The sequence below is a fragment of the Octodon degus genome, unplaced genomic scaffold, assembly GCF_000260255.1.
Source record: "Octodon degus isolate 3935 unplaced genomic scaffold, OctDeg1.0 scaffold00002, whole genome shotgun sequence".
NCBI lineage: Eukaryota > Metazoa > Chordata > Mammalia > Rodentia > Octodontidae > Octodon > Octodon degus.
The window spans coordinates 3,596,453-3,607,577 of record NW_004524578.1 but is presented as its reverse complement, the minus strand read 5'-3'; the positions used below and the strand labels follow the sequence as shown (position 1 = coordinate 3,607,577).

At 45.8% G+C, this 11,125-nt stretch overlaps 1 long non-coding RNA gene across 1 annotated transcript in view; it reads right to left on the bottom strand.

The window, feature by feature from the left end:
- Positions 1–6,943: 6,943 nt before the first annotated feature.
- Positions 6,944–11,125, bottom strand: part of LOC111815346 — a 9,206-nt gene continuing 5,024 nt past the window's right edge. Inside the window, exons 2-3 of the long non-coding RNA XR_002820047.1 lie at positions 8,778–8,781; positions 6,944–7,021 (exon numbers count right to left, since the gene is read on the bottom strand). This is a non-coding gene — a long non-coding RNA (uncharacterized LOC111815346). The remainder of the gene's footprint in view (positions 7,022–8,777; positions 8,782–11,125) is intronic.

The window sequence follows — 11,125 nt, the reverse complement described above, 5'->3', positions numbered from 1 at the left end:
CAGGACAGGTCTCCTTGCCAGATGTGGCTGAGGGAAGACGTGGTCCTCAGTGGCTGGATCCTTTGACACTGTGGCTTCTCCAGAGGAAACACCAAACCTTGGTGCAGGGCCGGGCTGAAGGCTGGAGGTTCATGCGCAGGCCTTCCTGTGGCAACAAGCAGCCCGGTGGCACCCATGCCATGGGCTCGCTGCCACTGTTGTTGGGCTTGCCCTTGTCCTTCCACTTTCGAGTTCTCACCTAGAACTTGTACTACTACTGTGGATCACCGATTCATTTTTTTTCCCCTTCCAGATAAATAGTTTCAAGATGGTTCTGCAAATCACAAATCTCAAAGAGGTTAAGTGCCCTCAGATTGTTGGCTCGTTAGGAATGAGCTCTTTGGGGGAAAGAGGGCAGAAAGCCTATTGCTCATTATTTGCTTTCTCCAGTACCTGAAATATGTTTTTGTTATATTACCCTTGAATTGTGTCTCGTTTGTTTTTGATTTGCTGTTCTAGTTTGTGCTTTCATCTTTGTTTTATATTTTTAAGTTTGAATTTGTGTTCAAGAATGTTCATAATCATTTGTGATTGAAATTCAATAAGACTTAAATCTAGGGAAAATAAAGAATCAAAGGAGTTATGGCATAATCTAGGAGGGCACAATTAAATTCATATTCATGCTCACGGTATAAATACCTTTCTAACCCCAGGGCATTCTAGAGTTTCTAAGAGAAATAACAAACAGGGCTAACTGGGTTTCACATGGAAACTAAATGTTATCCCGGAGTCCTCCTGGGCCCGCCTGTGGTCACCTCTGTGTTCGTCCCTGCCCACAGGGATTCTTTCCACGGCCAACCCCAGATGCTTTGCAGTTTCCTCCTGCGTCTCTTGGAAGGACTGCTATGGAAGAAGTCCTACCTGACTTTCCTTCCTTTAGCTGTCCTTCAGAACACCCCAGAAAATACCAAAGCGCTCATCCAAAGTGGTCTTCAACAAAGGTACACAGGCGCTCCCTGAGTGTTTATTAATAACGTCTTTGTTCACATTCCTTGTCTTAGAGCAAGAAAGCAACTTTAATTCTTTTCTAGTTTGTGTAGCCCATAGTTGAGTTATCCGTTGGTATATAAGAAACCAGGGGGCTGGCCAAATAACTCAGCAGATTAAAGTGCCTGCAAGCAGGCACAGGGGGCAGGGGTTCAATCCCCAGGCCTGTTGTGCTGGCCCCGCCCCCTGAGACTGCGATTGAGACTGGGCATGGTGGTGCACGACTGTATTCCTAGCTCTTGGGAGGCTATAAACAGGCAGATCACTATGAGTCTGATCTAGTAGTGAGAACCTGAACACCCTGTAGACCCTTCCCTAAAATACAAAAAACAAAACAAAACAAAACTGTGGGTTGTCATCGTCTTGGTTCTGTGGGTGGACAGTTCCCCCTGTGAGCGAAGCTTGGGCTGGTGTCACACATGTGCTTAGCCAGTCCATCCAAGATCTTTCTGGTGCCTCAGTGGGGTGACTGGGCCATTGGGAGCTCGCTCCCACCCCCAGGAGACTGCGCATTTCCTCTTGGGCAGGCCCCAGGGCATTTGGACTTCTTCTGTGGCCCTTCGATGAGATGGCAAAGCATGTGTCATCCAATCTCAGTGGCTCAGCACCTTCACTTCTGCTGCATTCTAGGGGAGGGGAAAATAGAGGAAGGTTTTGCCTATGGGACTCAAAGGAGTGGGGACCTCCTTGGGAGAGAGGTGTCATTTTTGGCCACGAGTGACCATGACCAGAAAAAACAGCAGGGCTGGGGAGATGGCTCAGTAGAATAAGGGCTTGCCTGGCAAGCACAAGGACCTGAGTTCAATTCCCAGTTCTGCCAGAAAGAAAGAAAGAAAGAAAGAAAGAAAGAAAGAAAGAAAGAAAGAAAGAAAGAAAGAAAGAAAGAAAGGAAGGAAGGAAGGAAGGAAGAACAGCATGTGTGCTCACATTCTACCATGTTTTGTATATTCGCTAAAAAGTTCTAGCTTTAGCATGACTTTATTCTCACGGTTCTTGGTTCTCTTGCCTCCCTTTCCTGTTCTGCATTGTTGTTTAAAATCTGTACTGGAAGCATCCCAAAGCTTGGGTGAATGAGCCCTGCGTGCCGACAGAGGCTTCTGTTACCAGCTCTAAATGAGCATCCCGTGGCCTTGGTCCCCGGTAGAGGAGTGTCACAGTGTTCAGAGCTGCCTCTGGGGAGGGCTGGCATCCTGCTGCTGAGCCAACGTGGGGGACAGGGGAGGGAAAGTTTCGGTGCTGTGGGGTTTGCTACAGTTTCCTTGGGACCTTGGGACCTTTGTCACACATCTATGAACTCAGTTTTCTTTTTTAAAAAAATCTGAATATGTGTCAATATACTTGTTAGCTTTATTAATTCCCACTGTGCTTTTCAAAAATCCTTTTCTCTGTATTTGCCTCCCATTTCAAAAAACGGTCACTCTAGCGTTCAAGCAGGTGTGAGAGCTCAGCTTCTTCCCGGCAGGCTCTCCCGAGCCCTGGGAGTAGGGCCGGGACAGAAGCGCTGGCCTGGCCTACGTCCCTGGAGGGACAGACTCCTGACAGGAATTGATCAGGGCGCCACGTTATGTAAAATCTGGAGGGCAGAGCCTTCCATGTCAGGTCGGCACTCAGCCGCGAGCTAGAAAGGCTAATCAGCAGAAGCATTTTCTGCGCTCATTCCAGAGACTTTCCCAGGGGCACAATAAATCCGGCCTGCCTGTTTACAGGAACAGTGTTATTTAACAAGCCAGTCTCCTAAGTTCAATAAGAGGTTTTGGTTTCATCAAATCCCTACCCAACCTGCTACATTCATCAAATTCATTATTGTCTACTCAGGTTGCTGTCTTAACTTAAAAAATAAATTATGAAAGCTAACTTCAAACTTAAAAATTTTTGAAAATAATTTTTATGTCCAAGAATCACTTTATATGTACTAGCACTTTATATGTGCTGAAAAATTTTGCCTTTCTCTTTTAACTTTTCACCTATGTAAAGTAGCCATTCCTGCCTCTAAGCTGCCCACTAATATGCCCAGTTATTGGGGGCCAGGGAAATGGCTCAGTAGAATAAGCGCTTCCCTGGCAAGCACAGGGGCCTGAATTCAATCCCTAGTTCCACCAAAAAAAACAAAAAACAAAAAACAAAACAAAAAACAAACAAAAAAAAACAAAAACAAAAACAAAAACAAAAAACCAACCAAACAAAGAAAAAACCAAAAAATGCCCAGTTAGCTAGTTTATCTCATTTATATATCATTCATTCATTCATTCATTCATTCATTCATTCATTCATTCATTCATTGTTACTTTAAACACCCAGTCTGAGTGGTAGAAACATTTTCGAAAGGTGATAGGACACCACCCTGCCCCCACAATGTAAGATTCCTGGGAGAAAGGATGCAGGTCACAGGTGGCCACAATGACACGGGGTCTGTAAGGTGCCTGTTTGATTTGGCTCCGAGGGGATCAGCAGGTACCCAGAGGAGCAGTTACAGGCGGGATGTGGGTTTGAGCCTGATTACAGTGTGAAAGATGAACTGCGGATAAAACTGCTTGTTCTCAAAGCTTGACCTTGGAACAGAACTTCAGGCTGTGGGAGTATGAACTAAATTCTTTGTGGCCCGGGGGTTGCTGAGATCTGTGTTTTCTGGATTTTAATAAGCATTGCCAAATCCACGGGAATGTTGCATCTCGGAGACACTCCCTTCCTCAGAATCTCTGCAGGTGTCTTCCCAGGGCTTCCCAAAGCTCTGCGGCTGTGAGGGGTGAAACTCACAGTGTCTCTCTAGATGGAGGGGGTCAGCCCTTCCTATCAGTGCTGGAAATGCTTTTCCTGTTTACTGTTGGAGCTTGGGTCTTGTGTTCCTGTGTAGAAAGAAACTGGCCTCTTTGAGGTTATTGATGTGCTCACGTTCACTTCGCTTTGTCTTACGTCTTTTTGCAGTTGGAAAACCCAACTCATCTGAAATGAATTTTGTTGTAAGAAATGCAAGAAGAGTATGGCTTTACTTATTTCTCTCACATGGTCACCCAATGGCATTAAACACATTTTATTGAGTAATCTCCTTTATTGAAGGACTGCCTTATTACTTATTTTTATTTTATTTTATTTTAGTTTTGTGGCCGGCTCAGCCCGCCCTGGCTGTGCTTCCCTAAGCTTGCCTAAGCAGGTGCTTTAGACAGCTGAGCTATCTCGCCGGTCACAGGGCTGTCTTTTTGGTGAGACACCTTTAAGATATGTGTATGTTTATAGTAAATTAAATACCCTTACATGTGTTCAGTTCTTTGCCATGATCTGTCAATTTCTCTGCATTTCTCCTTTGAGCTGAAGTTTTGTAATGTAAAACTTTACTACCAGGAGCAAGATCTTTCTCATTGGTTCTGTCCCCAGAACTGATCTTTCAAAGGAAGCTTGAAAAAGAACTCTGACGTGGGCAGTTTTGCCTAGAGGGTGCATCTGCCCGACAAATACCAGGAATCCAGTAGATGCCGGTGCCAGTTACTGTCTAGCTATTTCATTCTCTTGATTTATTTTTTCCTCCTGTCTCTTCCTTTCCATAATGTTTATTGCATGGTGTCACATACAAGACACCACTTGCCTGGGGACCGGGAAGAGGGTGCAGCTCCCTGGTTCATTTACGTCCCAGTGAGCGTAGCCCTGGCCTGCCTGACTCTGAGAGCTGCACGCGTATGTGGGCCAGAAGTAGAGCTCGCCTGCAGGTTTCGTGCAGAGCCGCAGTTCTGAGAACGGGGGAGAAGGCTCCTCAGCTCCTGTGTCTGTGTTTCATCCTACGCCTCTGCCCAGCTAGTCTATAGAATTAGCTGTCTCCTAACTGACCAGTTCTTTTTAATGCCTGGAAAATTACAAAGAGGGAATTAGGAGCTACTGCTCCAATCCTCTGCTAGTTCTTTTAACAACTATTTTTAAAACAAATTTTTTACATACTGAAGCAACTTTCAAGGGGATACACACCCATGAGAGTGGAAAGATAATGGAGAAGTGGGGGGGGGACTCCCACATATGGCAAGAGAAAGAAATACTTTTCCCCTGACGGGAGCGTACGTGGGCTGAGTTGGACTGTGCAAGGCATTATCTATAAAGAATAGGACAGGAGTGAGACTGTCTTCCTTGGTGTCTCAGGTAAGGGTGACCTCCGGACAGCCGGTGGATTTCCTTCTGCTGTTCCTCATAGCTCAGTCTCCAACCGGAAGTCTTTTTCTTTTTATTAAATCTACCTGACTGATGTGTTGTGAAGGACGGTCCTATTTTCCAATGGATCAAACATTGGAATGTTCTCGAAACATTCCAGAGCATCATTTTCCGATGTGACATTTGACTTACATAAAAGCAGCCTGTTTTTTTTTTTTGCTTTCCCCCAGCCTAAAAATACACGAAGCCCAGCTTTTGTGATATAGTAAATAAGAGCCCACACGAATTCCACATGACACACTGTGTGGGGAGCTCACATAGCAAAATGAAGAATGCCGTCTGTGTGTTTTCCCATCACTGTGGACTTTTCATCTTACCCTGTATCTGGCAAAGCCATGATCCGGTACAGCAAGGGCGCACTGAAACTCCCGGCTTGCAAATGGGCGCTTTTCTTCACAAACAAGACACATCCATTCCCACACTCATCTCTGCGCTTCAGAGGGGGGTGAGGGCACGTTCTAAATATAGCTAGTGACTTAAGCTAACGCTAAATTTGTGAGAGCAAATGTGCTGAAATATAGGTGGGGGTTGCCGGAAGGACCCGGAGCATGGGGGCAAGACCAGGTGACACAGGGATAAAGTCATGCCAGACGTAAGCGCACATCTCGAGAGCAGATTTAACAGAGAATTAATATGCTGCTATTTCTGAAAGGGAGAAGGTGTCAGAGCACCTAAAAGAAGAAGACAAAAGTGCTTAAGGCTGCATTTACATCAAAGTCTATATAAGCTCCAGGTTTCCTACTTCTAAGTTCCCGTGTTGAAAGCCTCCGAGATGGATTGTCGCAGATTTATTTGTCTTATTACCAATTAAGAATAAAGAGTGTCTCCTATTTCCCTTGTGTTCTCCACCTGTCCCACCCCCCACCCAGCACAGTGCCCCCGAGCGTGTTTGTCCGTGTTTGTCTGTGTGTACCTCGAGTCACACTTGGGACCTCGTGCTTGCCAGGCAGGAGCTGCCTCTGAGCTATATGCCTGCCCCCTCCCTCCAGGGTGAATTGATTTGCTATGTGTTTCTTTTAACACTTCAGCTTCTGTTTCTTTAGCTTTTCTGTTTATCTCTCTCACTTTTCTGCCTTCACTCCTCTTTGTATATAAGCCGCTTCTCTGGTCAGCCTTTAAGTTTCTTGAGGGTACCTGTCAGTTGCTTGGTATTTGTCATGATGTCGCGCTCAGACTCAGACTATGAGGGTCTGGTCCACATAGACAAGAAGGCCTGGCCTACGTTCCTGGAGGGACACACATGAGCTCTACACATGAGCCTCTCTGCCAACCACCCTTGCTGCCAGGGCTCCTTGGTGGATTAGCTTAAGAGCTGTCTAGTGTTTTTGCATGTTTCAGGACATTATCTCATTCTTTTATTTCACACATCCTTGCTAAAATTATTTTCGTGAATACAAATGCGCTTCTCACGAGTGTGATCATAATCCAAGTGTCCCCGGGGTCTGAGAGCAATGGCAGCTTTCTTTCCAGGTAAAAGTCACCCTGAAGTCAAAACAAGCAGCTCTTTACTGGGGCAAGACCAGATTCTGAGGCTGCGATGGACCCAGCAGAGTGCAATTTTCTTTCTTTCTTTCTTTCTTTCTTTCTTTCTTTCTTTCTTTCTTTCTTTTTTTGTGGAATGCAAGAACTTTATTAGAGTGCAGTGGAACTTGTTGAAAGCTAGAAAGATAGGGGCAGCACAAACCCCTCAGACGGAGCACCAGGTGCAGGGTGGACTCCTCCTGGATGTTGTAGTTGGGCAGGGTGCGCCCATCTTCCAGCTGCTTGCCAGCAAAGATCCGCCTCTGCTGGTCAGGGGGATGCCCTCCTTGTCTTGGATGTTGGCCTTGATGTTCTCAAAGGATCGAGTACGATAAACTGTGACACTGACACTACTAACATCTGTGAGAATTGCCTGCTCCGTTCCCTGTTCTGCAGCTCTAATTCCTGTTCCCTGTGAATGTCTTTGTGGCATTTGCCGTTGTCAGTAACGGCTGAAAGTATAATTCTTGTCCTATCAGAGGAATTGGTGTTGATCTCTGTAGCTGAAACCAAGAAAAACAGCCACCTAATCTTGGCCTTGAATAGCTTCCTGGTCTTGTAACAGATTGCTTATCCTTCTGAAATTCACTTGTAGATTTCCAACGCAAGCAAATGATGAAGATTGTTGGCTCGCGGGAGCTTTCATGGCTTCCTGAACCCTCAGATTGCAAAGCTGGAAAGGCCTTCCTGCTGTCACACTCCCGGGGAAGGAGCAAAATCAATCAAGTCTTCTGAATTGAGCTTCATGTTTTCTTATAGAACCTTAGCTTCAATTGTAGGAAAGAAGCAATACAACATTGTTTTTGTTTATAAGGAAAAAAAAATTAATAAGTAGAATGTGAATGTTCCCTGCCTGGCACCCAAGAGAATGCCAAGTGCACAAGATTTGTAGAAGGACAAGCACAGGCATACCTAGCTGCTAGACGACATGGGGCTTGTGATAAGACCGGCAGGAATTCAAGTCCAGGCCTCAAAACAGATCTTTTTTGCAGCCCTCAGAGGTCTGTTTTCAGGCTCCTTCCTGCCTTTATTCCTCACCTCTGGATAAGCCCTTTTGGAGCTAAACCTGGCTCAGGGCCCTACAGGTATGTGGAGCCGAGAAAAGCTGAGAGATATAGGTCTTGCCACTGGAAAATCTGTGTAATTCTCACTTAGAACACACCTGGTAGGCCAGGAGCCTTGGTAGTCCTGGATTAGTAAGGTAAATGAGATAGGTGCAGAGCCCTGTCCCTCAGGGAAGGTATAGCTGGAGTAAGACTTGGGCGAACGAAGTCCAAAAGGAAGCAGAATACTATACTAGAACATCTTCTTAATCTTATAAGAATCTATAGACAGCTGTCCGTTTAAGGTAAGTAAAATCAATAACAGATCTGGCTAGTACGTGAGTCCTCAACTTCAGGAAGTTTAAAAGAGCGTTGCTTCTCAGACACAAGTGGCCAGTTTACCTGCCACAGCTACAGCTAGGAAGAAAAGGCCGCTCACCAGATGTTCTGAGAGACTATGTGTTTTTATTATTACTGTGAGAGGCGGGGAGCGGGCGGTGTGAGCTGCTCAGAGTCGCAAGTTCAGCAAAAGTGTTGTCAGCACTCTGGGGGCCAGGATCCCCGTCGCAGCAGCCCGAGGGATTAGCTTGCTCTGTGTCCTCCCTCCACCAGAGCAGCCCCTGCAACCCTACTTGGGGAGTCATCCTGGGAATGCATGCTGTCTTCTCCCCTCCGCATTATCATTCTAATGTAGGCATGGATTGCTAAACCAAATGTTCTCTGGGGTCAGTGAGGAACATAACTGGGTGTGTCTTCATGGCTGAGCCCTGGAGGTGACTGGGTTGGGGCACCCCCTAGAGAACTTGTGTCCAGCTCCTCCTCAAACCCACAGGCAAGTGCAAGATGTGTGAGAAGCGCTGTTTTAGGCAAAGGCGTGCGTCCACCCGCTGCATCTGAGCCCTGGCTTCAGCCGAGGGCTGTGCTTCTGAGCCTCGTGTCATGAGCTACTTTGAAGATCACCTGAATGCCTCTTCCAGACTATACACTACCAGTGACCACACCTCTAAAGCACAGATGTGGGGGCTTCAGCCTCTTGTGATAAGAACCCATTGCCTACCCTGGAAGGAAGAAGTCAGCTTAGTCTTTAGTCCTCGCTAGTTTTTTGTTTTGTTTTGTTTTGTTTTTTTTTTTTTTTTGGCGGAACTGGGGATTGAACTCAGGCCCTTGCGCTTGCCAGGGAAGCGCTTATTCTACTGAGCTGTCTCCCTGGCCCCAGTCCTCACTAGTTTGGCTCCAACTCTGCCTCAGCTGCCTCTCCTGTCATCCCCTTCTGTTCTTAAGGTCTCCTTCCTGATTGCCTCTTCTGCCTCTTCCACAGTGTTCTTGTCTAGAAGCTTTTGTAAATGAGCTTTCCTGACCTCATGCATAGCCTGAGCCCTTTGCTGGGTCTTAGCTTAAATAATGAGGTACAGAGCTTACTCATTCCCTTCCTGGTGATGCCACTTAACTTCGTATCTTGAACATCCTGCATTTTCATGTGCAGCTCCTGTACTAGATATAGGAATTCTAAAGAAAAAGATACAATCAAGTGTTCTCCTCTGTATCTTTATTCTAAACACAAACTAATGCAGTCTTTGTGGGCTTGAATTTGCTTTTCTGAAAACGAAGGTGTTGGATTAGAATTTGATGCTGCTTTGCTTTATTTGTATTTAGACAAGGTCTTGATGTAGTTCAGGCTGGTCTTGAACTTACTGTGTAGCCTAGGCTGGCCTTCAACTCACAGTGATCCTTCTGTCATGGCCTCCCAGGTGCTGGGATTACAGGCATGCCCACCAGGCCTGGCAAAAATTTAATGGTTCTGAACTGGAAGTGCACATTAAAATCACTCCAAGTTCAACAGATGGTCTTTAGACAGTTGTAAATCCACATGTAAAGGAATGAAGCTGGGACCCCTACCCCACACCACACACAAAAGCTATCTCAAAATAAACCTAAATGTAAGAGCTAACACTATAAAACTATGAGAAGAAAACCCAAGTAAATCTTCATGACCTTGGACTAAGGAACGGCTTGGTATGATAGCAAAAACAGAAGTGACAAAAAAGATAATTGGATTCCATCAACTTTATAAACTTAGGGGCCAGCCAAATAGCTCAGGGATTAAAGCAACTGCAAGCAGGCTCAGGAGCTGGAGGTTTGATCCCCAGGCTGCCATGCCGACCCCACCCCTGGGGCACTGAGCCAGAGATTGAGACTGGGAATGGTGGTGCATGCCTGTAATCCCAGCTCTTGAGAGGCTGTTAACAGGCAGATTGCTACGAGTCAGATCTAGTAGTGAAACCCTGAACACCCTGTAGACCCTTCCCTAAAATGCAGAAATAAACAAATAAATAAATAGATAAATAAAATAAACTTTGTGCTTCAAAGATACCATCAATTAAGTTAAAAAAACAGCCTACAGAGTGGAAGAAAATATTTGCAAGTTATCGCATGACAGACTCTTACTAGTCAACAATAATAGGCTCACAGGAAGATATTTAGTATCACTAATCATCAGGGAGGGGACCTGCCCCTTAGCTCAGTTCTTTAAGTGGCTGCTTCAACAAAACTGTCAGGCTCAGGTTGCTGTGGTTCGATCCCCACAACTCAAGCCAGCCAAACCTGCCCTGAAGGCATTCGGAGAAAAAAAAAATCAGGGAACTATAAATCAAAATCTAGTGATACACCACTTCACCATCTGTTCGGATGGCTATGATAGAAAGTAGGACAATAAAGTGTTGGGCAGATTCTGAAGTGGCAGGAAGTACATCATCCAGCCCCTCTGGGAGGCAGAGCTCGTTCATGCCGCGGGTACCCTGTGATGTTGGCCTAAAGCAAACCTAAATCTTAAGGGTGAAAACTGAAAAATCATGTTGCTTAGGAAGCCACTTGAGCTCTTACTGGCCGCTGTATTGTTGCTGTGTGAACTCCGCCGGGTGTCTTAGCTCTGAAGGTATTTCCTGTAGATTTCAAGGTGCTTGCTGAAGCACATTCAGGAACTTGCAAGTAATACCTGTGGAAATGAGGTGAACCTTGGGGGATGACAGTGATCGAATGGGAAGGGAAACAAGAGAGAGAGGGGGAAAGGAAGGAAGGGACCAGGAGAAATAGACGAAGGAAGTGTTTTTGTAAATGAGGAGGGCAGTGTGTTGAAGGGAGGGGCAAGGAATGAGAAGAAAAAGAAGCAGCAGGATGTATCGTGTAGGCGAAGACTCCCTGTAATGAACGTTATTGTATGCACCTAAGATGTACCAATAAAAACTTTATTTTATTTATTTTTTAATGTATTTAGGGGCCGGGGAGATGGCTCAGTAGAATAAGCGCTTACGCGACAAGCACAACGGCCTGAGTTCAATCCCCAGTTCCGC